Here is a 27,114-nt window from a genome sequence, read left to right as displayed (position 1 = left end):
ATTTTTAAAACTTTGGAATCAAATAAGCAGAGCGGTAACTCTTTAAAGGCTTGAAATAGCTGGTTAAAGCCTTGCAGGTCAATACTACACATGTATTTCTGGAAGAGATTAGAAATAAGATCATTATGACCTTGCTTTTTCAAAAGAGTTAGAGCAGACCAACATAAGGGAGGGTCTAAAAAGTTTGAGAGGTGACAGAAAACTAGAGTTGGATTGAAGCCCAGACTGGAAAAGCAACGGAACCAGCAAAGTTTCGGAGTTTGACTGACTGAGGTTTAGGTCCTGGTGCCACCACCAGGTGACACAGGATCCGTCTCTGTGAGTTTCCTTTTTTAATCTGTAAAATGGGAATAATCTGACGCACTTTGAATAAGTGATATCTGAATATCACTTTCTGTTTCTGTGGGCATCTTTGAGAGGCTCTGGACACAGCAGTAAGTGTGGGATGCCTGACTGTGGGCAGCAGTGCAATTTGGGAAGCAGTTTCTCCCCTTTCTGTGTGGCCGGCTGCCCCGCCTTGGCACCCGGAGTATTAGCAGTTTGGGGAGCCCAGGGGGTGGAGGGCAGAGTCCACAACGGTTCCCATTCACGAGGCAGCCCTGTGCCCCTTCACGTGACAGGAGAGTGAGGCAGACGCTCCTGGGTGACTACGCTGACAACTGGTTCTTAAGCACATGCAGGCATCTCAAGGAACTTCTAGAAATCCGTTGCGGGGGTGGTGGGACAATGCGGAGGGCCAAGGTCTTTGGGAGCGGCAGAACAAGAAAAGGAAAGTTGGGTTAATGTTGTAAAAGTGACCGTGTTTATACACACGGGCTGCTGAGCCCCCAGGAAGGTTCAGATTAAACAAACATGGTTTTGAGTGGCTTGGGTGAGTCAACTTACACTGAGAGTGAAAACACAGAAGATAAAGCCACGTGGGTGGGCAAAGCCTGCCTCACATTAGAACTTGCTCTTCAGACTACAGGAAGGCAGCTTCTTGCTGCTCCGCCCAGAGGCCACCCAGCTGCCTATCCTTCACCCCATCTGTGCAAAAGAGGCCAAGGACCAAAGAAAAATCACACTGGCTCTGGAAAGTTTTTCAGGAAAGCAAGTTCCAAGGTCAGCAGCCACGCAGCATCTCCTCACCTGGGGACGTCCCAGCTCAGGACACCCACATGGGAGCCACCAGCTCACACGATGGCAGAACCCAGTCCCTGGGGGACATCTGTGGTCTGCGTGGCGAATCTGGTTTCAGAAGACAAGAAATGATATGGCAGGTTTTTGACAATAGATGTTTCTTCAGGCCCTTTCCAGTCTGAATGCTTATTTAGTCTACAATCTGCACAATGGTTTAACATGCTAAAATTTGGAACTTTTATCCATATAGAAAGCTAAGCCACCGCAAAGTGTACATTTCAGAAGCCATCAGGTAAGGAACAATGAAAAGAAACCAGCCAGAGCTCGGAAGGGCTCTGGGGTCCAAAAGAACCTTCAACAAGTGTACTGACTCTGTGCACCCGGGGTCAGCCAGCTTTGTCTGTAAGTGGCCAGGTAGTAAATATTTTAGGTTTTGTTGGCCTGTAGTCACTTCTCAAATTGGTCCTTGTGAGTTTTTTTATTTGTTTGTTTTGGTGAGGGGAGAGGTAATTGGGTTTATTTGTTTATTTATTCCTCATGGCGGCACTGGGAATTGAACCCGGGACCTCGTGCGTGCTGAGCACATACTCTGCCGCTGAGCTGTACCCTCCCTTGATCTTTGTGTTTCGAAAGCAGTCACAGGCAATAAGTAAATGAACGACCGTGGCCATGTTCCACTAAAACCCTATTTATGGATCAGAAAATTTGAATTTCATATAATTTTCACATGTCATGATATATTATTCTTCTTGTATTTCTCTTCAATCATTTGAAAATGTAAAACCATTTTCAGCTGACAGGCCTTAAGACAAGAGCCAGCAGACCATAGTTTGCTGACCCCCCGGCTTTACCCATAGGAAAGACTCCCTCGCTTTATGAGCTAGGATACAGTCCTGTAATAGGACCAGCCCCATCCTGAGAAATAAAATTAAATGCAGTAAAGCATCACCCACAGCAAGTCGCCCAGAAAACCTCCTGAATTTCGAATTAACTGGGCCTTCTGCACAGACGCTCTGAGGGAGGGCCTTCCACAGAAGTGATGTGAAGCCCAGATTCCTCTGTAAAACCATTCTTGCAGTTAATGGATCAAAACAGGAAAAAGAAAGCAACGATCAAGTTATTTTTTTTCTACTGATAAACTTAATGTTTATCATCAAGCTAACGGCTAAACAAATTTCTTCCCCTTTGAGCAGGATGTTGAAAATCTCACCTACTATATTATCTTGAGGTTAAAAAAAAGATTGCAAATAACGCATGTCTTTACCAAGAGTTCTAGAATGGCCAAACATTTTTTGCTGTAGGAAATATCTTGCAAACATTAAAAGAAAGTGAATGAAATCTTTATTTCAGCCCTCGTGAACCTCTGGATTTATTTTTTTGTTTCCATACTTTCTGTCTCAGTAATATTCTCGTCACTAAATAGTAGATGCAACTCAATATTAAAAAACAACAAACAAAAATAAAAACAGAGTTTCCGGTGTCTTTATGTGAGTGTAAGACAGCATCAGAAGATAACGAAAAATCTCTCCGTGCTCTTAAAAATTCATGCAATTTTCTGGCTTGTCATTTTCAACCACCAAATGCACACAGAAGCTGGAGTCTGTGTGACTAAATGACAAAAATGATTGAATAGTGTTTTCCCACAGACGTTTTCGGAAGCAGCCCTTTGTAGAGGAGACATTAAAGCACAGGGTTTTGGGGCAAAGACTTTGGCAGGATGGAGCCCTGGGCTCAAAACGCAGTTCTGATACTTACTCCTGTGCGACATGGGACAAATCTCTCTGTCCATTAGTGAAGTGGGGGCTGACAATAGCCGTTTTCCACCATCATTGGGAACCAAAATGAGATACTGTGTGCCAAGCATTCAGTACAATGTCTGGCGCATAGTGAGGGTTAGAATAATGGCAGTTTTTATTATTTCAGCTATTGGATTTACTCTGTGTGTGTGAGTGTGTGTGTATGTGTGTGTGTTGGAGTATGTTCCAGAAGGAACCCCTGAAATGTGTGTCTTGTGGCTCTTACAGATGGGTCTAGACACGTTCTGGGAAATAAAACTGTTTCACAGACTCTGTAATTATGTCTCAGTCCATCCGGTTTTGTACAAGAATCAGAACTTGAGTGAGCAGATACTGCGGCCTGTGCAATCCAAGAGAGACGCTGAGTGTTTCGAGCCCATTGGCCGCTGACCATCAAAGCACAACGTACATAAAAACAGCAGGCAGATCCCGGTGGAAACGGGCCACCCACACGCAGCCGTCAGTGCAGCTGGACGTACATTCTATGGCTTACACTTGCTGAACGCCGCACAAAATAAAAAGAATCTAGACAGAAAAAGAGAGGCATGAATATGTGCAAACTATTCACAAGGAAACGTTGCCTTCCAGAAGAGAAGAATGCCAGTGAAATAAAGACACTGAACTACAGCAGTAAGGTGCACACAGTGGAAGGTAAAGAACCAGAATGAATTGAAGCATTAAAGTTCCCATAAGTAAAAAAACAAAACCAAAACCAAATGCAGAACCAAAAAACACTAAATTTGGTGAAATCTATTCTGAGTTTAACTATAAAACCTTTTGAAGAGTCTAAAGCCACCATCTTCAGCCACACCTGTATGTGTTTCAGTCTATTGCTGGCAGACATGACTTCCAAAAGCGACCCGGGCGAAATGAGCTGATTTGGTTCTGCCAAAGCAGCTTCTGTTATAAGCTCGCAGCAAGTAAGGAGAAAGACTTACTCTACTAAAGATATCAGGAGGGCCTTGTCGAGAGCTCTTGCCCCTGCAAACTTCTCGGGTGATGCAGTGAGCGACACCGTCACCCCTGCAGCATCACATCGGAGCAGGGGAAGCACCACACACGCAGGGTGCGTGGAATTGCTGCAAAATTCAGAGTGCTTCCAGGTTCTCAGGCCAGGAATATGTGACGGATGCTGTCAGACACATTTTTCTGGCAACCCAGTGGCAACACTTGGTCAGATTTGGCTTTTGGTCTCCTTGCTTCATGCTGACTCCTATTTCTCCATTTCCTTCAACGCACAAAAGCCACTGGCCTATATTAAGAAAAAAACAAAAATACAGCAAACCCAGAAATGAAAGATCACATAAAAGTGTGAGGTTGGGCCTTTGAATTTTCAGAAGGCAGTGAAAGGGATAAAATGTTAGCATCAGAGGAGGTAAGGACACACTTCTAAGACCAAAGATGCTTTGGGCCAGGTTCAGCGCTTTCCCAGCTCCTTTGCTGAAAAGGAATGCTTGACTCTGTGATGACCTGAAGTACAGAAATTGTCACTTGCTGTGTTCAGTGTTAACATTTATGGTTTCTTCGTTTTTTTTGCCTGCTTTCCATAAATTGGTCAAAAACCAAAGAGATATTTAGTGCTTAAAAAAGTTTCATAGTTTGGACCTCCTTTTCTAGGAAACGTTAAAGCCTTTGAAAATGAATTCAATCAGTAACTTGATAATTATTGTCATCATCTTTCCTGACGTGGAGTAAAAATCACTGGGAATTTTTATGACCAAAAAAAAAAAAAAGTACAACAAATGTATGTTTATGCTATTTAGCTAAAAAGTATATATAGTAGGTAGATTTCAGATTGTTCCTCAAATTTCCATTTTTAACCAGGAATGTTTTGGGGAAGCATTTTTAATATTAAATATTAAACATTTTAATATTAATTTAAACATTAATTTTTTTAAATATTAAAAATTTTCCCATGGTTTCAAAATAACTGGAAATATTTATTGTTTTCTTCATTGTTAGTTGAATGGAAAACTTTGCTCCCCAAGATGGGGGAAGAGTATTCCGTGCTGATTTGGGTCATTCTTTTGTAGTTTTATAAATTTCAGATCAACCTGTGTCCACAGACGAAACACTTGAAGGAAGGGACTTGTGGAGGCTGAGTGACCACAGCTCTCCAGGCCTGGCCGACCACAGACATCATGTGGCCTGTGTGCACCCCAGCTCTGCATCCGCTTTGGAACAGCCTGACCATCAAACCAGACAAAGAGAGAGGGGGCCGGAGCAAGAGTCACGGGGAAAGGCGCCTGCTTCTCCTTCCTTTCAGTGCCAAACACATTAAAAAAAAAAAAAAAAAAAGAATGGACTTCCGTTTGAGTCTTAAAGAGGGGTTTAAAAATATTTTGCTCTTAAAAAAAGACACAAATGAACTTATTTACAAAACAGAAACAGACTCACAGACATGGAAAACAAACTTATGGTTACCAAGGGGGAAAGGGGCCCGAAAGCGACAAATTGGGAGTTTAAGATTTGCAGACACTAACCACTATATATAAAATAAACAACAAGTTCCTACTGTGTAGCACAGGGAACTACACTCAATACCTTGTAGTAACCTATAATGAAAATGAACATGAAAAGGAATACATGTGTGTATACGTACGACTGAAACATTATTCTGTGTGCCAGAAATTGACACAACATTGTAAACTGACTCTACTTCAATAATAAAAGGAATATTTAAAAAAGTTTTGTTCTTGCACGACAAAGGCCCAGAGACGAAACGGCTCTTCCTTTCAAAGCACAAACTTCTCTATGTTAAAAAAAAAACCAACAAATGGATGGGAATCAATGGGTCAAAAAGTCACTGAAATGTTAATAACATATCCTTGTGTTTAGAAGCAGGCAGGCAGGATCACTGTTTCTCTGCAGTTAACCTGAAAAGGTTCAAACCTTGGCAGAAGAACAACCTTCCAAAATTCACGATCACTGAGTGAGTTTTAAAACAATGATTTGAATGAAAGCAACGGATCCATAACCAGACAACAGGACTTAGGTCTTTAAAAACAGAAAAAAACAGGCCAAGTATCTCCTACCAGATTCCACAGTGAGCTGCGGGTGCCTGGAAGGAGACGGGCCGCGTGTTTGCCGGGGCTGAGTGCGCGGCTCTGCTTTATCCTGCTGTGCGCACGTCTAGGCAAGGCCTGCGTTGCCCATAAAGGGAGCATGCGGTTGTCATAGTTTGATCCAAATACGTTGTTTTTAACAGCCCCTTTCTCTTGCCCCCTTTCTAGTCAAGCTTGTCTCTTTTTCTACGACATGAAACTGCAGCGTGTCACTGCTGTCCCTCCAGACCCTTTAACGAAAGCCCCAGACGCCGGCCCTCACTGCCTTGTGATCTGGCGGAAGCCGCTTGTGACCGCTGAGCCTCAAATTCCTCATCTGTTGGAATCCATCCCCTCATTCCTTTCCATTCCCTAAAATAAGACACAGTCTTACTCCTCATCCTCGTCGAGCTACACTGTGGTGTAGAGATGCCCGCGTAAATGCCGTCCGGGCCCTGGGGCCTTGGAAGGGTCTCCCACACCAAGTGAGGCCGGAGGGGGTGGTGCTGGGTTCTCCTTCGGGATGAGTGGAGCAGGGGACATCAGGGGATAGAGGAGAGTGAATGTCTGTGAAAGCCCTTCGCCAGTAGTAATAGCAACAGTCCTGCAGTGTTTGCGAGGCTGGGCTGGGCAGTGGAGATACTGTCCACCTCTCTCCACACGCCTCTCGGGTAGTGACTGCTATTATCTGTGAGCTGATGAGGGGCTGGAGGCCCACAGACTAGCAGCTCGCCCAGGGTCACGCACTCAAAATGATGACTTCGAGATCCGACCTCAGGCATCGAACCCCAGGGTCCTGCCTTTAACTGCTAAACCTGTGTCCTCCCCTTCCTTGACTTCGGCGTGGCAGACATGCTCTCTGTGTCTGCCTGCCTCCCTGACGGGGGGAAGCTGCGCCCACAGGTGTGCCGGTGTCTGGGGAGGGGGCGAGGGCTGTGTGGGAGAGCAGGTTATGCCCCAGCCCAGCCAGGCTAAGAGAGGCAGGTTTTCCCCGTTAAGGGGTTACTCAAAACTAAAACTCAAAAAGTTACGTAAATTCAGTTCCTCATTTTGGTTTGTCTCTTCCAGACAATATTTCTTTTCTCACTTAGCTCAAACTGACTGAAAAAGACATAAGTGACTTTTTTTCCACCTTTAAAATGCAAGATGGAAAGGCCTCCGTCACGTGAGGGAGGCAAAGCTTCTCATTCTTGGGAGAGTTAAACAGACCAGCAACAAAATTTTCAACTATTGTTTAAATTTAGTCGAAAGGGATTTTCTAATTTAAAAAACTCCACTGTCTTTGTCTCAGGGTCAGGACAGCTTCCTACCCAGTACACAGGAAGGTTTTCTGTGAGGGAATTTTAAAAAGAGATATGCAAATATCCTGGGGAGATTAATAGGAAGACACGGGTCTGAGACAGACGAAATGAAATACTGTGACAGATAATATATTTTAGTTTGATTTTTCAACATCATATAAATGTTCTTAATTAATATTAAAACAACAATTAATGAGAAATAGCCTTGCTGGTTTGATAAATGGAGTAGAGTCTTTTTCAAGGGCATTTATTTTTTCGGTCTGATTCCAAATGTAACACAGTTTATTGCGGGAGGTTTGGAAATGAATGACCAGCATACAGAGACGTGGAAATCACTCAGCTCTCCGAGCGTCCTCAGAGCCCTGCCGGGAACGTTGTGGAGGCGTGTCCTGCCAGGCTAGCTGACACTGTGGTGTGCTCTCACTTCTGTCTGTCCCATTACACACACACGTGCACATAGTAAGTGGGCACACATTGTTTGCTTTTGTAACTGGAATTACTTTTTACATTATTGTTTTACAAAATTGGAATATTTTGTACACCCAAGTTTTGTATGTTTTGATATACGCAAAGTGTATCTTGTTTGTATTCAGTGGTACTAATAGCATTAAAGAAACATGAAAATAACCACGTAAGTTGTATTAAGCAGGGTTTTTTTGTATTGCAAGGGCCAGAAGCCCTGATGGACTTAATCTGAAGTCTAAGAAAACGTTCACTCTTTTGGTTGGCTGGATCCAGGGGTTCAAACAACGTTGTCATCACTTTCTTTCTCTCTTTCTGTCATTTTTCACAGCAGCTTATTTATGGTTTTTTTGTTTGCATGTCAGGTTTCCTCCTTTCCTGACATGCTTTTCTCTGAATTCTGACAAGTCCCGAGGTGCTGTTCCTTCTGCCCACGATCTTGAAAGGGAAAGGCAGTCTTTCCTTCCGAATCCAAGCGGCAGCACAGAGGATTCTCATTGGCCCAGCTTAGGTCACATGTTCATCCTGAACCAATTGACTAATTGTTGAGATAAACTACACTTTAGGATTCTGGGGGTGTGTTCCACCTTGGCCTTCAGTCTCTTCCTCTCCTGCTGGGTGGGAGTGAGGCTGCTGGTGGGCTTAAAATGAGTGGTGACTTCACCACTGCACAGGCCCACAGGGAGGGGGCCAGCGGGTTGCCAAAAGAACCCCAAAAGGTCCCTGAGCAAAAACTTCAGCAACTAAAGTTGTCTCTCTTGGCTTTTTAAAAGAAATATTGATTAGAATTAAGACACAGGTTTATATGTCTTAGGACAAAAAGGTGTCTATAGACTTTGGGATTAACAGATACACACTACTATATATAAAATAGATAGACAAAAAGGGCCTACTGGATAGCACAGGGAACTGTATTCAATATCTTGTAACTACCTAGAATGAGAAAGAATCTGAAAAAGAATATATATATACACATATGTAGATGTATAGCTGGATCACTCTGCTGTACATCTGAAACTAACACAACACTGTAAATTGATTATGCTTTAATTAAAAAACTTTTTTGAAAAGGTATCTATAAAGTGGAGAAAACATACAATGAATTAAAAAATGTTTTCATTGAGTTATAGTCAGTTTACAATGTAAAACTGACTATAAATTTTGTAAAATTACACTTTACAAAAATACAATGAATTTTTAAAGTATTTTAACTTAATTTTTTACTGGAATATGCTTGATGAGCTCATGGAATAGTGTACCTGTATCTGATAGCATATTGAGTATTTTAAACCAACTGACTAATCATTGAGATAAACTGCACTTTAGGATTTGTATATTTTCTTCCATTGTGTATTCCAATTGAATATTCATTATCAAACTTTGCATCCTTGCAAAATCCAAACTAGAATCCCCTTCTGTCAATTTTTCAAAATATACAGTCTGTTCTATAAACCATATAAAATAAATACTGTTAGGCGTTCTTTGTGACAGACACGACTGTCACTATTAGAGGACTTCTGTTACGGACATCCGGTGGGAGATACCTGTTCTTTAGGCTACTGCCAGCAGGGCCAAAATGAATACTTACTGGATTAAAAACATTTTTTTTTTTCATGGAAGGATAGGTTTTAAATAAACATAGATGATCTAGGAAGCAGCAATAGTGGGAAAAATACTTATTTTGAAAACTCATTAACCAGCTGCTCTAGAGCTTTCAGTTGATTGATTCCATAATTTTTTTTGAAACCAGATTTTTGGTAGCAGCATAACTAAGTATCTGATGTTTTGAGTTCTCACTGTATGTGATCACCTAAATCTAAAAGCATTTCCTAGTAGTGACCCCAGATACCTCCAGGCCTGAAAGAATTACTGTCATCTAACTTCTTCTCAAAAGTCAGTTAGGCTCCGAGGGGTCAGGCCTAAATCGCTCCACAGGCACGTGGGCTAGGTCTACTCTTTACGATCGTTAAGATGCTTTCAAAGAAATTCCTTCATAATCCCTTTCAGTCAGGACTAGTCAGGGGGTTGGGTCTGTGTGATGTGTCTTTATCACCTACGTATTTTTCCAGAGTCTTCTCTTCCACGTGTAGGATTCCTTCCTCCACATTCTCTCTCCCTGACGATTGTTCTGTTTCTTTAAGGGCGGTGGGCTCCTGTGCCGAGAAGCCTTTCGCTGATGAGTTACGTAACATGGTACGGACTCCAGGATCCAGAGGAGGAAGAGGCCCAGGATAAGAGCCAGGGCGGCCGCCGAGCACGGCCTCCATCTGTGCCCTTTCGTCTCCTCCCTGGGGCTTCTCAACCTGCCTCAGGGTTTCGGCCAGCCCTGTCTTTCAGCAGCTTCATGGATGCAACAATACGCTGTGGCTCTTGTGCGCTATTATCCCTTCCTCCTCTCTCTCCAGCCCGGAAGTCTGAAAAGCATGTTGCTGAAAGCTGCTTCTCATGTCTGTTGCTGTGTTACCAGCCGTTCCCAAACTTAATGGTCCTTAATGACGATAATCATTTTGTGATCAGCCACTATTTCCGAGAATCAGGGATTCAGGGAGGCTCCGCGAGGCTGACCTGCCCAGGGTCTGGCGGGTGCGTGCCGTCAGCCAGTAGCTGGAGCTGGAGCGGCGGGAGGCTGGCAAGTAGGGGCTGAGCAGGCATCTCTCTCTCTCTCCCTTTGTCATCTCGGGGCCTCTCATGGGGTCTTGGTCATGGGGTTGCAGGCCAGCTGGCACTTCCTCCCAGAATGGCAGCCCCTAGGTGGTAGACCTTACGACACAGAGACTTAGAGCTTCCCTGAAAATATTCCAGAGAACCAGGAAAAAACCACATTACTTTCATGACACATGGTCCTGTAGCATCATTTCTGGCAAACTCTGTTGGTCAGCCAGTCACTAAATTTGAACCAGGTCCAAGGACAGGGCATACAGACTTCTGCCTCTCAATGGCAGGCCATTCAAACAATTTGCAGACATAATTTAAAGCACCACACTTCACCAAGACAATGTTAATATATTCTTTGGTTTGAATTTAAACATATGCTTTTTTTAAAAAAAATAATCCTAATTGAGCAATTGGTTTAAAGAGTTTAAAAGCACATAGATATTGCAAAACTCCCCTGTAGATCGAGGTATTCCATAAGAGATCTTGAACAACATGGAGCCTGTGTGAATGTCAGATTGGCCCCATTCATGCCAAGCATTCTCTGGACAGTGAATAAAGAGTAACAGAATGAATGAATGAATATGTAATGAATCAGTTCACATATCTGTCATCAATCAAAAAAAGCTCTTAAGCCAAACAGATTAGAAGCCAACCAAATGAATTGTAACTTGGCATCTTGGGTGAGGAAGTATGCTTCTAAAACATAATTAGTACAGCATTTGTTTTGCTTTGTTTTGTTTTATTTGTACAAATCATTCAGCTAAAAGGCAGTTACATATATTCATATAACTGGGGGAAGGAAGGCGGAGGGAGAGGACATTTTCTGAAGCGCATTCGCAGGCTCTGGGGCAAGGGTGTGAAATGCACAGGCCACAGGCCCGTCCCCCTTGCTGCTGACGGAAAGGATTCTGAGATTCTCCCAGCAGCCTGGGAGGCAGTTGCGTGGGCGCCTTGGCATTTACTCTGGGCCCCTTCCTTTCTCTGCAAAACTGATGCCAGGGCAGAGGGCGGAGATGTTTCTAAAACCCCAGATGCATCAAATCATAACAATCTCCCTATGCATAAGTTTAGAAGGGATTTTGGCGCAGAGTCTGTTTTAGGCCCGGATGTCCTAAACCCTCTTCTACTTGCAGGTTAGCCCCGGTGTGCCCGCCTGCACACCCAGGGATAGCTCCCTGCGGGGATCCTGTGCCTGAGCCCCAGGCCGGGGCCCCCACAGCAACCACTCACCAGCCTCGGGCCCCCTCCGATGGCCCAGTGTTGTTCCCTAGGGACGTTATTTCCACCTGCGGCCCTGAGCTGGGATGTTATCACAACAACAGTGCACATGCAATTTGACACAGAGAATTGTTTTGTTTTGTTTTTCTTTTCTTTTCTTTCTTTTTAATTGAAGTATAGTTGATTTACAACACTGTGTTAGTCTCTGGTGTACATATAGTGATTCAAATATATGTGTATATATATCCCGTTTCAGATTCTTTTCCATTAGAGGCCATTACAAGGTACTGAATGTAGTTCCCTGTGCTGTACAGAAGGACCCTGTTGTTTATCAGTTTTATGTACAGCAGTTTGTATCTGCTAATCCCAAGCTCCTAATTTATCCCTCCTCCCCTTTCCCTTCAGTGACCAGCAGTTTGTGTTCTATGTGTGTGAGTCTCTTTCTGTTTTGTAACTAAGTTCCTTTGGCTGCAGAGATTTTTAACCTGAGCATGTCTGCATTTTAGGAAGTTCCCTCCGGCAGCAGCGGAGGGATTCAAGGTGGGGAATGGATGGCTGCCAGCGACGCCAGCCGGGAGGTGGCCTCGACTGTCCAGGTGTCAGGGGCTTGGACGTGGAGCAGGGCAGTGGTTGTGCAGGTGGAAACAGTGAGCAGACATGGGAAGTGTGCAGAAGCAGGGTGTAAATGGAATGAGTTGCTGGGGGTTGAGGGCCCATACTGAGCAGCGAATACCTTGTGTTTGAGCTTTTCTGACCGGGAAGATGCCAGCGTGGCTGCTGAAGGGATAGGCAAGAAGGGGCTGTGGCGGGGACGCGGGGAAAGCCAGGGAAGGAGGGAAGGCTGCTCTCGATCGTGGCATTGGGAGATGTGAGCACCGAGGCTTTGCTGTCGGCAGAGAAGAAATATAGGTTAGCCAAGGGCTTTTTTAGTTCAGAGAGCATCCTTCACTCTGGCCTGTACAGATGGTTTCCTTAACCATTAATACCTGCAGAGGAAGATTTAGGTGAGAGCTGCTTTTTAAATCCAGACTCTTTTTCAATAAAGATTCGAATACAGGATGACTGGAACCAGGGCGAAGGCAGGGCTTCCAGGCTTGGTCTCAGTCTGGAAAAGCGTGATGAACGTGACCCAGTGTTTTTGAAAACTGCGTGAAGTTCACCACTAGGGGATTTCCTGAAGGTGGCTCATCCCCTAAAATTCCAGGAGGCATTTGGGGGTGTGAAGGGCCATGTTGGTAGCCACAGTGGCTGGGTGGGGGTCATGGATGCCAGACGATCTGCTATATCTGGACACTCACACAAAAGGAGCCACGCTCCCAGCAGAATGCTGGTAGCACCTGCACTGAGCAATGGTCAGGCTGGAGCTTCAAACTGCCTTCATCCTTATGACCGTGCAAGCCTTTCACTTCTTTGCAGTCAGTGAAACCAAGATGTGAGAAACCAGGCCTCAGTCTTCTTGCTGGGGGTCCCTTCTGGGCCAAGCTGGGGAGCTCGGCTGGAAGGGGCTGCTGGTGGCGGTGAAAAGTGACGCTGGGGTTGGGGGCAGGTTGGGGAGAGAGAGCCTGCAACCAAAGACACTCAGGCCAGGCCTGGAAATGTGTTTCCAGAAAGCTCTGGAAACTGGAGACACACAGTCTTAGAACAACTCAGGCCTGTGTGGGGTGCTGAGGCTGGTCACACAGGGCTGGCTTTTGATGCTGGTGCCAAAAAGCACCTGCCCCCAGGAAGCAGTAGCCTCCGTTTTCACAAGAGAAGAGAGCAGCCCTGTCTGGGTCCTTCCTTCCATCAGAGACATCGCATCGCAGCACCTGCCCTTCTGTGTGGCAGCGCCCTGCCTGCTCGTCAGTTTTCCCCAGGGGAACCTCCTTTCCCAGGGGCTTCCTTAGTGGTGAGGTTCTCGTGGCTGATCCATGGCTGTCCCGGGCCAGAGGTGCTCACCAGCATGAAGCCCCAGATGCCCTGGGAGCAGGTGCAGGGCCCGGTTTGCTCCTGAGTGACCGGGGCTCCAGTCACTCAGTCACATCAGGGGACGCGATGCCTGACTCCCGTGGGTGAAGTGATACTGGAGGCGGCGGCTCAGGGTGCATGCAGCGTGTCAGCAGTGCAAGGTGGGGCCGGGCGTTTGGCTTGTCCTGACGGGGTGATGCATGACCCTGCTTGAGATGCAGTTTTGGTGGGGTGGGCCTCACACAGGACAGGCCTTCCCTTACAGAAGGACCTGAGTGGCATTGCTCTTTTCATGGAAATCAGTGAGATTCTGAATTGGAAGAGCAGTAACTGCCAACATGAGTCCCGCGAGAGCCAGCGTCCTTCTATTGCCCCGCAGAGCAGGGGCGGGAGTTGGGGGGGGGGACTCGTGTCCGCCGGGGGGTTATAACATTTGTGACTGTGAAGCATCAACCAAGGGCTAGATGATGTGCTTGGTCCTAGGGACACCGAAACAGGTCCCCCTCTAGGACCTCTTAGCCTGTCAGGAAGGCAGACAGGAAAGCAAACAGTTTCGACAGAGTTAAATACATGCCAAAAGAGACAGATGTAAACACAATTCTCCCAGCATTGTGACGTAACACAGCCGCAGGTGATGGAAGGTAGGATGTAGACATCCTTGGAGGACCATTGTTCTCCATATATACATGGAGACACAGATTTGGGCATCAGTTGACTTAGGGAGATGTTTAAAAGCAAGAGGATGCATGGCATTGCTCATGGAAAGTATATGAAACAAAAAGAGCCCTAAGGAAAAGTCCTTGGTGTACACCTGGATTTACGTGGCCCAGAAGGTGATCCTGGAAAGGAGACTGAGACAGGAAGAGGGTGAGGGGAGGGTGTAATCAAGAAAGTCAAAGGGAGAAGAGAGATCCAAGAAGGGAGGCAAGTGCTCCAGGGAAGTCGGGCGATTCGGGTGGAAAAGCGCCCATTAGATTGGCAGTTAGCAGTAGCAGCAGGTGTCAGCTGGTCTGGGACACCCATAGTCCATCCTCCTGTCCCCTTCCAACCCCCCTGCGATTTGTCTGGTGCGTGTGATTTCAGCCCAACGTGAACTGCTTTTTCCCGTTCGCACATAGGAACTGATTCAGGGTGAGCACTTGATTCAATGTGTGTCAATGAGAAGCAATTAAATCAATGGGGTTTGGGCTGGGAATCCTGGGAAAAACTCCCATGTAAGAATTTGCCAGGCCTGTAGCTCCAGTAGCCATCTTTCCACCCAGATGAAGAGGCCTTGTGGAGAAGAAGACCGTGTGAAAGAGAAAGAGATGAGAGAGAGCAAGAGAAAGGAGGGGTTGAGAAAGAGAAACTGGTCCTGGTGACGTCATTAGAGCACCGATCAAGCCAGGTTTAGACTTCTCAATTTTGGAACCAATATATTTGTTTTTATTTCAATTGGAGCCAGGCTTTCTGTCACTTAAATCAAATGAGCCCTACCCCGTCTAGAGGCCTCCGGAGTTGTTTTGCAGGTGCAGAATTGGTGAGTAGCAGCTTGAGGACAGCGTGCTGAAAACTCATTTCACAAAGGAAAGTAACTCTAGGGGAGGTGCCCGTGCCTCGGTGACTACTGGAAGTTAAAGCTGAAACCACTGGGGATGCTGGAAATCTGGTCTATATACCCCAGGTGTTGTTTCGCTCTTTCCTAGTGGGAAACCCCTCCCCTCTCACACACAGCTTAGTTCCACAAGCAAGTCTCTTTCGGGGGTTGGGGGCGGGGGGAGTCCTTGGCAACAATGACTTTATTTTGTGCACTGACAGCCTGAGAGCGGGTAGAAGCGGCCGCGCTGCCAGTAAGAGCAGACGAGCATCCACCCGGTGAGGTCCGATGCCTTCCACGGTGGTGAAGTTCTGCTGTGCCCCCTTTTATGCAACCACCCCCCCCCCCCCAATCCCGCACAGGTACCCTCTGCATCTGACAGCGCGGGGGCAGCGCGGCTCAGCTCGGGCGTTGCCAGCGGCGCCGTCGTCCAGCAGAGGGCAGCATGGAGACGCCGACCGAGCGAGCGCGGCAGCCGCAGGACCCGGGCTCGCTGCCGGCGCGAACCTTTCGAGCAATTCCCCGGGGAGCCCTTCCTGCCATGTGAGGGTTGCCCGAAAAGGGACAGGTGATAGGAATGAAATATTCAACAATTCTGTTCCGCAGAATGAACATGAGTTGTCATTTAGCATTTTATCAGTTGATGACACATTCTTAAAGGTGGTTTTAATTGCAAGAGCTGGTGAGCGCTCTTGTCGCGTCCCCCCGCCGCTTCTCCCTCCCCCCAGCACGGAGCGCCGTCTGCCGGGGCGCTGCCAGCAGCAGGAGGGGCCACCCGAGATGAAGGCTGAAGCCAGCAGGGACAGGGGGCTGCAGACCCAAGACTTGGGCAAGAGGAAAGGCAGGCAGCTGCATTAAGGATGCTGAGGACGCAGGCACATTTCCAGCGAAGCTGTGATCTAGAAGGCAGCCGAGCATCACAGCAGGGTGAAGGGAGCTGAGAAGGCAGAAAGTGACGGGAGGCAGGCAGCCTTGCTCTCCCCATTGGCGACAGGTGTCTCCTTCCATATTGATTCTGTTGATCAGCAGGGAGAAATGTTTAGCATTTTCTTTGTCCTTCATCATTTCCATTGACCTGCCATTCCTCACCCCTGCTTCCGGTTGCGATGTCGCAGATTCCTGGGCACACCGTTGAGGCTGCAAGTGGCTCTGAATCCTTCCCCATTTGGCTGGGAGAATGGGGCGTGTTTTGTCTCCATTGTCCGTGTCTTCACCCTGGGGATGCTGAGTCAGCGTTCCAGAATCCCAGCTGGTCCTTCGCAGAGCTCTTGGCAGACAGCATGCTGAGTATCCCCACCATGGTCCACAAGCTGCTCAAAATTAAATCAACTTAAAAGGGCACCTTTATAGAGACCAAGAGGAGAAGGTTCCAGGGCAGCTGGACCGACTCTGTGAAGCCCTGTGAAGTCGTCTTCTTAGGCTGGATAAACAATAATTCTCTCTTTGAGTGAAGGTTCCAAGCTGCTAGGAAAAGCTGGAGTCTTCGCTATCCCCCAGGTCGGTGTATTTCTTTGCAGATAGTATTGATTCTTCCCTTTGGATGATCACCCTCAAATCCTCAATTGTACCCACACTCATGGCCTTGGCGTAAATGAAAGCCCTCTTCTTTGGTAATCAGGAGTACCTTGTAAAGAGCCTGCTGCTGCGTGATTTGGAGGGACGTGTTTCTTCTGTCCTTTTAGGTGTGATTGATCGCTTTGGCTGAATCAAATACCCACCTGGAACAGGCAAGGGAAATGCTTGTAACTAGCTGGAGAAAACCCAAATCACATTTAGGAATATGCACTTTAATTCTTTTTCTTCGAATGAAAATATCTTGCAAAATATTCCTGTTGTTTGAAAATGTGTTAGCAGTGAGTCATGAGAGTTGCGGAGGCCCAGTGAGTCAGGTGCCTGTCTCCTTGTTACCAAGGGGGGGGGCGAGGGTAGTGGAAAGAGCGGGGATTTGGCTTCAGAAGAAACTGGGTTGAAAACTCAACTCTGCCTTTTACTAATTTTGCTATTACACATATTTGCACTCATCTGAGCTCCCGTTTTCTCAGATGTATAATGAAGTAATAACCACAGTCATCATGTATACACATGTGTACAAAGTACGTCCGCGCCTATAAAATGTCTGCAGTGGTATCAGCCCGCCCCTTCCTCCTCCCCTTCCGGTTCTCCTCCTCCGTCTCCTTTTCTTTAGTCAAATGACCTCACCCAAAAAACCATCAACAAACATGGAGACACATGGTGTCTCACTCTACGACCTCAGTTGTGTATCAACTCGCTTAAGAAAAATCACAGCATTCAGAAAATGGCATATATATATATTTTTCTATTTCCTATATTTTATTTCTGTATTTATCTGCTTATTGAATATGAGTCTATTAGCCAGTATTTTGATTTATAATATACACATTTATACATACAGGCCTATAGGCCAGCAACTCTCTCTCTGCCTTGGAGATGAATATATAGAAATGGGTATTATTTGAGTGGAGCATGCTCTGCTTACTCTCATAAGCTCTCTTGTGAAGCCCAAGTTACAAAAAATTCTTCCCTTCCCCCCTTATCTTAATGAGGTACCTCGTGCAGAACACCAGGGGTGTGGGGGGCATGCTTGGCTCACCCCACACCCCATTTGATAATTTCAGGTGCGCGGGATGCATCTGATGCCTGCCTCCCGGTGCAGCACAGGACAAGTGGTCGCCCAGGCCCTGCTGAGCCCAGAGTGAGCCTGGTCCACTTTGTGATGGTTTCAGAAAGTCTGTTTTTATTCTGGGCCGAGCTACCCTCGTCCTGGAATCCCCCAAACTGCAGGGGGACATCTTCCCTGAGATCTTTGCTCCTGGTTAGGCTTTGCTGCTCTCCTCGGACTTCCTGGACATGGGTGCTCACGTGTGCAGTCTCACCTCCTGGTTCCCAACCTGAGCATAAGCCTCTTGTAACACTCACGATAGCCGGGACATTGGTCGGCCAGGTGTGGAAGCGGGTCTCAGTGGACTCTCCCTGGCTGACTAAGAACCAACCCGGGAAGTCAGGAGCGGGAACAGTCAGACCCGTCTCTTGCCACCACAGGAAAAGTATCTGAAGGTGAGGCTGCCTGTACTGCTTAGAACTCTGTCCCCTTTCCTTTCTCGAGTCCATCCGTTGTATGGACGCTGGCTTCCAGGAGCTGTTGAGTCGAGGAAGCAGGCCTCTCTCAGCTTTTGAGGATAAAACTGCAATTAGAGGTGAAAAGAGAGAAACAGATACTCACCTTCTTTTATGCCAAGAGCGATCAGTCCTCTCTGGTGGTTCTATTTTTTTTTTTTAAAACACCTTTATTGTGGTCTGGTTCCTGTACAGTAAACTACACTTATTTCAGATGTACACGTTGATGAATTTTGATAGATGTAGACACCCATGAAACCACCACCACAATCAAGACAGCTAACATTTCCATCACTCCTCAAGAGGTGCAATTTTCGAATTCCCAATTTATCCCTTCCTGCCCCCTTTAAGCCCCGGTAACCATAACATAACTTTCTGGTGCTTCTGACCTAGTGATATGTTCACGGAATGAGTCCATTTTTACATCCCTTAGATATTTTTTAAAGAACATACTTTTTATTAAAATGAGGACCATGGGATCAGCTACCCAGCAGATCCAGCTACAGAGCTGAGATATTTTACCGAAGGACCCAAACTAATAGCGTTCTTGGCTTCAATTACCTAAACTAGATGTGTTAAATTTTTTTTTCTCTTCAGCTATTCAGATGCTGTCAATTCTCAGTTTCGCTTTGTGTGTCATCATGATCTTTAGATTTGAATTAATTTGAAATCCTCAAACTGAAAGACACAAGGTAAAAACCCACCACACTCATCAGGGCAAACCAGAAGCTATAATCTCAATTCTGAGTAAAAGATATTTTTTAAAAATCCATCTGTTGGAGTGAAAACGCTGGGGTTGGCATGCAGATGGTTTCCCGAAATAATGAAGGGTGACTATTAAAATCTGGTAAATACCCAGATCCACTCCATCTCTGACGTCTCCAAACCCGATTTAACCTGGAGCTTGGAGTACACAGGGAGCAGAGGAGGAGGCGCCCTCAGCACAGGGCCGCCAGCCCTGCGGGGCCAGGCGTTGTCCTCCCAGTCCTCCTACCCGCCTCCTGCCTCACTGGTCCCGGGCTTCTCAGTGACCGACCCTGGAAACCACTGTGCTGGGTGGGGAGTGGCAGCTGACGTGACCTTGTCCTTAGTGGCACGTCACAGCACCTCTCGTAGCCCATGAACATGCCTCTTCTTCACAGTCACCCGCCAAGGGGGCAGTGTATCTTTCTGCTCACAGGTGAGGAAACCGAGGCACGGAAAGCTGACAGAACCAGCTTAGATTCCGGTCCTGGGTTAGTGGAGGGGCTGCTGATTCGAATCCGGGCTGCTGATTCGAATCCAGGCTGCTTCTCCCTCCAAATGATTTCCCAGACCTCCTGCTATTATTGTGCAGTTCAAAACTTCTCCTTTCGTTTATGTCTCATGATGAGTTTCAGCAACACTCTGCTCGGTTACTTATGTGTGAAGGCCACCGTCACCATCTCCGTCAGTCTGAAAATCTGAATTTTCTTGCAGCGTGTTGTTGTATTGAAAAAAAGGAATGGTGCTTCAGATTTTTATTAGCTGAATGTTGTGTGTGAAATATATACGTATGTATATATATATATATATATTTTTTTTTTTAAGAAGTAATGGCATCACTCGAAGTCAAGAAAAGAAATCTTTCTGTGGAAATCGATGAACCTGGGTTTCCGAGTTTAACCCTGACTTAGTGAGGACTAAGTTCTGGCAGCTAGAGAAGAGGGGCGAGGGGTCTGACTGATGGTGGGAGAAACGACTCTGAGGAATGAGGGAGACTCTCCCTGGAGATGTGAGCAGTGCGCACCAGCTCGGGCCGCCGCCCTGCGGGAGGCATTCTGTGTCCGCGTTCCTGCCCGGGAGGCGCTCGCCCTCAGCAGGGCCCGGCTCTGTGAGCGGTGCTGAGGCAGCCACAGGGTGTGGTGGAGCAGGCGAGTATATTGACGTCAGAAAGACTATTCTCGAAGGGTCACAACTGCAGCAGGTAAAGTACCAGGTCTGGTGCTGAATCAAACAAGGAAGCAGCAGGACGGCTGAAGCCGAGCATCCCCAGCAATTTCTTGTGCCTTTGTTGGCAGTTTGCGACGTCTGTCTGCAGAAATGAACGTGTAAATAAATGTGTGTGAGTTGTATGCTGCGTGTACTTCACGGCAGGGGTGGAACTCAGTCCTTACCATCCCCATGACTGTAGGGTCTTTGTAAGTCCCGGGCTAAGAGCATCTTTCACACACTGTTTTGGGGACATAGCTAATTAGACAGGCACAGCTCATATTTGAGTTACTTTCCTGGTGGCCAGATTGATCATCAGGTCAAGCCGACACTTCTGTAAAAGGGTGACTGAAACAGAACTTCTGTCTTTTGAGAATGTCCCCTTTCCAAGATGGAGAGTTTCTCGGTCAAGATGAAAAGCGAGAAACAGAAAAGGCACTGTATGTCGACGTGGAATCGCCCTGCCTGAGAGAGAAGGTGAATTATGTGTTCCGGATGCAAACCCCAAGACTGGCTTCGGGGAGAGAGCTAATCATGTGTAAGGGCTGGAAACATCCGGACCTCGGCTTGAAGCCTCCCTCAGTGACTACAGAGCTGCCGATAGATTTTCCCACTTGTCCTGGTGACAGTTCTACTTTCTAGGAAGTTACAAGAAGCAACGATGGGTGGAATCATTTCAGATGAAAAAGGAAACACTTTGTAATGATAAAAATCTTGGGTGTAACAGAGAACGCCATCTGAGGCAGAAAGAAATTTCTCTGCATAGAGGTTAGATCAAACACAGGTCAATTTAGAAATTTAATTTTCAAAATACCCTGAAAAGGCAGGTGTAAAATCTCATTTCTTTCTTTTTTTTTTAAAGATTTAAAAAAATCGAGGTAATGTTGGTTTATAACATTCATGTGTACAATATTGCATTTGTACTTCTGTACACCTTACAGCTCACCGCCAACACTTTGACTTCCATCCATCGCTGTATGGTCCATCCCCTTCACCCATCTCTCCCACCCTTGCTCCTTCCCCTCTGGTAACCACATGCTTGTTTTTGTTTGGTTTGGTTCCTTCACCTTTATTTATGTATCTTTTTTGGTTTGTTTGTTTTTTATATTCCACATGCGAGTGACATGGTGCGGTATCTGTCTTTCATTTATTTCTTATATGGGCTCCCTGTCGATCCCTTTCTGCTTTACCCTCGGGAAACTGCTCTATATCCTCAAATAAAAGGAATGAGCAACAAGCAATAAAGGGAGAAGCACTCAGTTCCTCTCTTCAACCTGATTTATTTTTTAGGGATGAAGACCTTACTGAAAATGCTGGGACCGACTACTGAAAAGGGACCCAACATTAGATCAACGATTGTCAAAGCGAAGCTGTTACGATTTATAAAATTCTAAGTCTCTGGCCCCAAATGGACTGTGTCTTAGGACATTGAGAAAAAGCATTTCCACCGCGGCAGTGCTGTCAGCAACCTCGGGGGATCCTGGAACATGATCCAGGGAGGAAAGCTGGAATTTTCAAAAGAGGAAAAGAAAAAAACGCGTTCCCTAAGCTGGTGAGCCTATGAATGGATTAGGGAAGATTCTAGAACACCACTTCAAAAGGGGAGACATCGAGTGCTCAGATTCAGGACTCGGCCCTGGTTTAAGAATGTCAAGCGACAATGACCTTCTTTCTTTGTTCGTTGGGTCACGTGAGTGTATACAGTGTATGTGGATTTCAGCAAGCATCTTGTATGTGTCTCTTTTCTGTGGGACTGGCTCACTGTATATTAGACAGGTTGGTAACTGTGAGACTGTCCCTAGTCCTTCCACGTCTCCTCCTGGGAGAGGTTTTTATCATGAGATGGAGCTGAATGTTGGTGTCATGTTTATCAAATCGAGGAGTGAACCAGAGAAGGACAGTTAAAATCCTAATGACAATATCTGCAGTTAAAAAAAAAAATCAAGCAGGCGGCCAGATGTCCTCAACAGAAAACAAGTGAGACCCAGCCCCCACCCTGCCTCCCCTCCCCACCGCAAGTTACAGAATTACACGATGCAAGTGATAATGTACAGCAACACAGGCGATACAGACTTACTATAATTAGTTGACTGAGAGCTTGATAATGAGAGAACTAACGAGATCCTAATGAAGTTTTCAAATCCTCTTGCTGACCTTGGCAACCCAATGTCTGGAAGCACAGAAGTCAGGTTACTGGAAGGTTGGAGTCCAGGACGAGGGAGCTCGTTCACAGACCCACCTCTCCTCTATCAGTCAGACCAAATCTAGAGGGGACTCTCCAGTTTTGAACGCTATTTTTTAAGAGCAACACCAACAAACAGGTGTATGTGTCTGAAGTGACTGAGGAATACAGACGTTTAACCAGGAGGGAAAAGACAGGGGTGTCTGTGTGCCTCCACATGCTACCTGGTTTCAAACACGAGAAGAGGCTGAGGAAAGAGGGCTGGAAACACGTTGCGTGATTCCAGGAACTCTCACTTTGCAGCTCAGATGTCCTCTTGTCAGTTGCTCAAAGGAGCCTTCCACTATCCCTCCCAGAAAGGAGCCCCTCCTCCCGGGCCCCTGTGACCTCATGATCCTGCTCGATTTCTCCTCCGACGCTTAGCGCTAGTTGAAATTGTCATTCATCCATTTTCTTCTTTCCTTCTGTCTTTATAATCCTCGCGAGGCAAGGGCCTTTCTTTCTGGTTCAGTGCAGTGTCCCAGGAGCCCAAGCCGATACACAGCGCAGAGTAGGTGCTTAATAAATAGCAGCTGGAAGGAAGGAAGGAAGGAAGGAAGGAAGGAAGGAAGAAAATACGAATGTATTCCGAAGGGCCAAAGCAGAAGTAACGCACAGAGTCAGAAGGAGGCCAGTTCTAACTGAATGGGAAGTGGGCTGGTCCAACAATCGGTGGCGGCTGGTGCTGGAACCAGTGTTTTCTGGAGGCGACTCCCTGTGGCTTGATACATTCAGAGAACATGGCAGGCCAGGACACGAATGAGAAATGGCTTAAACGACCTCTACAGAATGTCATTCTAAGTGAAGAAAGCCAGAAAGACAAAGAAAAATACCATATGATATCACTCATATGTTGAATCTAAAAAAAAAAAAGATGACAAATGAACTTAAATATAAAACAGAAACAGACTCACAGACACAGAATACAAACTTGGGGTTGCCAGGGGGGAGGCAGGTGGGAAGGGACAGACTGGGAGTTTGAGATTTATAGACACTGACAGGTATATATAGAATAGATAAACGAGCTTATATTGTATAGCACAGGGAAATATATTCAAGATCTTGTAGTAGCTCACAGTGAAAAAGAATATGAAAACGAATATATGTATATTCATGTATGACTGAAAAATTCTGCTGTACACCAGAAATTGACGCAACATCGTAAACTGACTATAACTCAATAAAAAATAAACTAAAAAAAAATAATAAATGACCTCTTCAATTTATTCTGACCTTGAGATTAAATGAAAAATATATTTTATATTTAAAATTTTTCCCCCTCTTTAGGAATCCAGCGTTGTGTGACATTGACCGACCTTATCAGCTTCAGCCATGTGGACTCTCCTCTGGCTGTTAAGGAAGCAGCGGGGCCGGGAGAGGGCGGGGTGAGGCCGCGGTGAAGTTCAGAATCTGTGACTGTCACGCTGCTAGAAATCCCACGTCTGAGTAGTCTTGGGAAAGTCACTTTTACCTTCTGTTTCGTTTTCTCATTTGAGGAATAATAATAATAACACCTTCCTTACAGACATGTGACCTAATTCAACGTGTCAAAAATGTTTCTGGGATCCCCCGATGAAAGGCACCTGGTAAAGGCCGAGCGACTCTCGTCTTCTCTGCAGGCCCTGCTCTGTGGCCGTCCTCCCCACAGCGCCTGCCCTGTGTCTCTCTCTCCTGGGAGCAGACGAGGGTAAGGCCCGAAGTGCTTTGTCGGTGTGATGGGAACCCCTGGAAAACCCGGCTTGGCGGCCGTGCTCCAGGCTCACTCTCCTGAGGCACAAGGACGCTTGTTTCCGGTCCAGTGAGACAGCGCTGAGCGGCACAGGGTCAAGGTCATGACTCTTAGTACTTCCTGCGGTCAACCAAGCATTCGAGTGGCCCGCGGTGGTTTTTGCTGTTCTTTCATACACTTTTCTAAGCTCGGTCTCCTGAGGCCTGGACAATTCTGCCTTCAGTGGGGGAGGAAAACAAAAAACTGGGACTCCATACTTTGCAAATGCCAACAGCTCTTTTGACTTACTTTCCCATACAGTTTCTGCACCACCGTCCACCCCCATCATCAGAAAGATGGAGAAACTGGCGTGAGAATTAGCCTGCAGGTGGCAACACTCCCTGGTTTGCAGCGATCCCCTCCTAGCTTGAACACTCCTGGCCTTCATTCGTGGCGGATTTCTTCTGTTTGAGGGAAGGTGGCCCCTGCTCCCCTCACAGCAGACCCGGCTCAGTCCTTGTACATGTGAGAACCAGTTTCTCTGTGCCCTTCCCTCCCTTCATAACCCTACCCTGACCCCCGGTAAGAAAGGGCCCTTTTTTACATAAACATACCAAAGTAAGGCCAATTCCACACATAAACGTTCAAATGACTTTTAACCCAGGCACCAGAGCCATTTAATGGGGAAAGGAAAATCTAATTAACTGACTGTGTTGGGACAACTCTGTGTTTGGAAAAATAAAGAACCACGTTCTGTCTCACACCACACACAAAAATCAACTGAAGGTGGATCACAGACTTAACTGAAAAAGCGGAAGTGATGAAGGTACCAGCATAAAATGCAGAGCTAGCTTTACAATCTTGAGGTGGGTATATATTTCCTAGAGAGGACATTAAAAACTGCAGACTGGAAGAGAAAAACATTAATAAATTAGACTATCAAAATTAAAAACTCCTAGGTATTAAAAAAACACCATCAAGAAAATTGACAGGCAATTCACAGACCTGGGAAAAATAATTAACAACGCATACATGTGACAAGTGGCTTGTTTCTGGAACATCAAGAACTCCTGCAACGCCATCACAAAAAAAGACAACCAAGTCAGAAATGGACAAAAGACTTACACACTTCACAAAAGATGATGAAATGGTAGCAAACACATAAAAAAGCATGCGCTATGCGTTAGGAAATGCAAATTAAAACCACAGTGAGGTCCTGGGGCACACCCACCACCATAGCTAAGACAAAAGGTGATGCCGGGTAATTGGCATCGTTGCTACGAAGCGTTGCTAGCGAAGCGCGGAGCGGGACGTCCTGTTTGGCAGGGTCTTTAAAGCTAAACTGACATCTCCTCTGAGACCTATGTGTTTCTCCAAGAGAGATGAGAACCACACGTGCACGAATGTTTACAGCAGTTTTTTGTATAACAGCCCCAGCAAAGTGAGTCTGGGTCAGAGGGTGGGCGAGGGTGGGAAAGAAAGGGGGGTCAAGACTGAGACCTCAGTGGCCAACCTGAGATGGATTCTCAAAGACTGAAAGGTGAGGGTGGGGATCATAAAGACTTGTTGCAACAGCATCTGGGCGTCACTGGCTGCGAGTGACGGTGCTTTCTTTGTGCTCCAGCTGGGCTTAGACTCGACATTGCTCGGCAGAGCTGCAGGCACAAGGGATGCTCCGTAAGCACTTGCTGAAGGCATGTTCTTCCGGAGGGGGCTTCTTGCCTCAGGTGCCTCGAGCCCTTCCTCCTGGCTTGCCAGCTGGTCCCGGGGTGGCAGGAGGAGGGCCAAGCTGCAGAGGCAGGCCCCAGGAGACGACGCTGAGAGCTGGCTGCGGTGGTCCTGCCTGCCTGGGTCTGCTAGGGCTGCAACATGCTGTGGACTGGGGGGCTCAGACCACAGACATTCATTTCTCACAGTTCTGGAGTTTAGAAGTCCAAGGTCGTGGTCCAGGCTGACTTGGGTTCTGGTGAGGTCTCTGTTCCTGGCTTGTAGACAGTCACCTTCTTGCTGCGTCCTCACATGGCCTTTCTTCTGTGTGTCTGCAGAGAGAGAGAGAGACAGAGACAGAGAGCAAGCTCTGGTGTCTCTTCCTCTTCTTATAAGACAGTAACCTTATCAGATCAGAGCCTTGCTCTCATGGCTTTATTTAACCTCAGTTACTTCCAAAGGCCCTATCTTCACATACAGTCAAATTAAGGGGTTAGGGCTTAAAATTATGAATTCTCGGGGACACAGCATCCAGCTCACAGCAACCCGGAGGACTGACCTTTGCAAAGACCACCACCGGCCGTGGGTGCAGGGAGGTTGGCTCCTTCTCGGCGGTGAATGGCTTTTAGACAACAGCCTCTTGTCTCCATTAACCAGATTAGATTTGAATCAGAGAAAAGCACTTTGATTTCCTCAGCCTCCTGAGCGAGCTCGTCTTCCTCCTGGGGCGGCTCCTTTCCAGGCCCCTGATCATTTATCAGGAATTAAAAGCTTGCTGAGAATGCAAAACGCCGTGAGTCAAAGCACGGTTCTGAGTCAATCAGAGAAAGTCAAGGCTTCTTGCTTTTCGCTGATTACCAGGAGGGGAAGGGACGGCTGGTGAGACGCTCCTCTGGGCAGTGTCACACGTGCGACAGAAAGAAAAGAGGGCTGTGTCCTGAACGGAATGCAGAGGAGCAGGAGGAAGGAGCCAGCGAACCACTGTCTACACCCGGGAAAGGAGTTCAGAGCGAGTAGGAGCAGCCTGATTGTCCTGAGCACTCTCCAACACTTTGCGGGAGGCCCTCCGAATTATTTATAGTTAATTTCCACCCAGACCTGGGCTTCCTGCTGACATCAGAGGTGACTGACACGTCCCCAGGCTGGACGTTTTATCTCACCATTCGCTGGAAGTGGAGCCGAGACTGGCGTGCTTCCGTCTCTTTGGCCTGGCTTGTTCCAGGAGGAACAGCAAGTGAAGTCTCCTGTAGAGGAGCGGCTCGGCCTGGGCTTCCG

The sequence above is a fragment of the Vicugna pacos genome, chromosome 29, assembly GCF_048564905.1.
Source record: "Vicugna pacos chromosome 29, VicPac4, whole genome shotgun sequence".
Lineage (NCBI taxonomy): Eukaryota > Metazoa > Chordata > Mammalia > Artiodactyla > Camelidae > Vicugna > Vicugna pacos.
The sequence above is the reverse complement of the archived record's forward strand: the minus strand, read 5'-3'. Positions refer to the sequence as shown.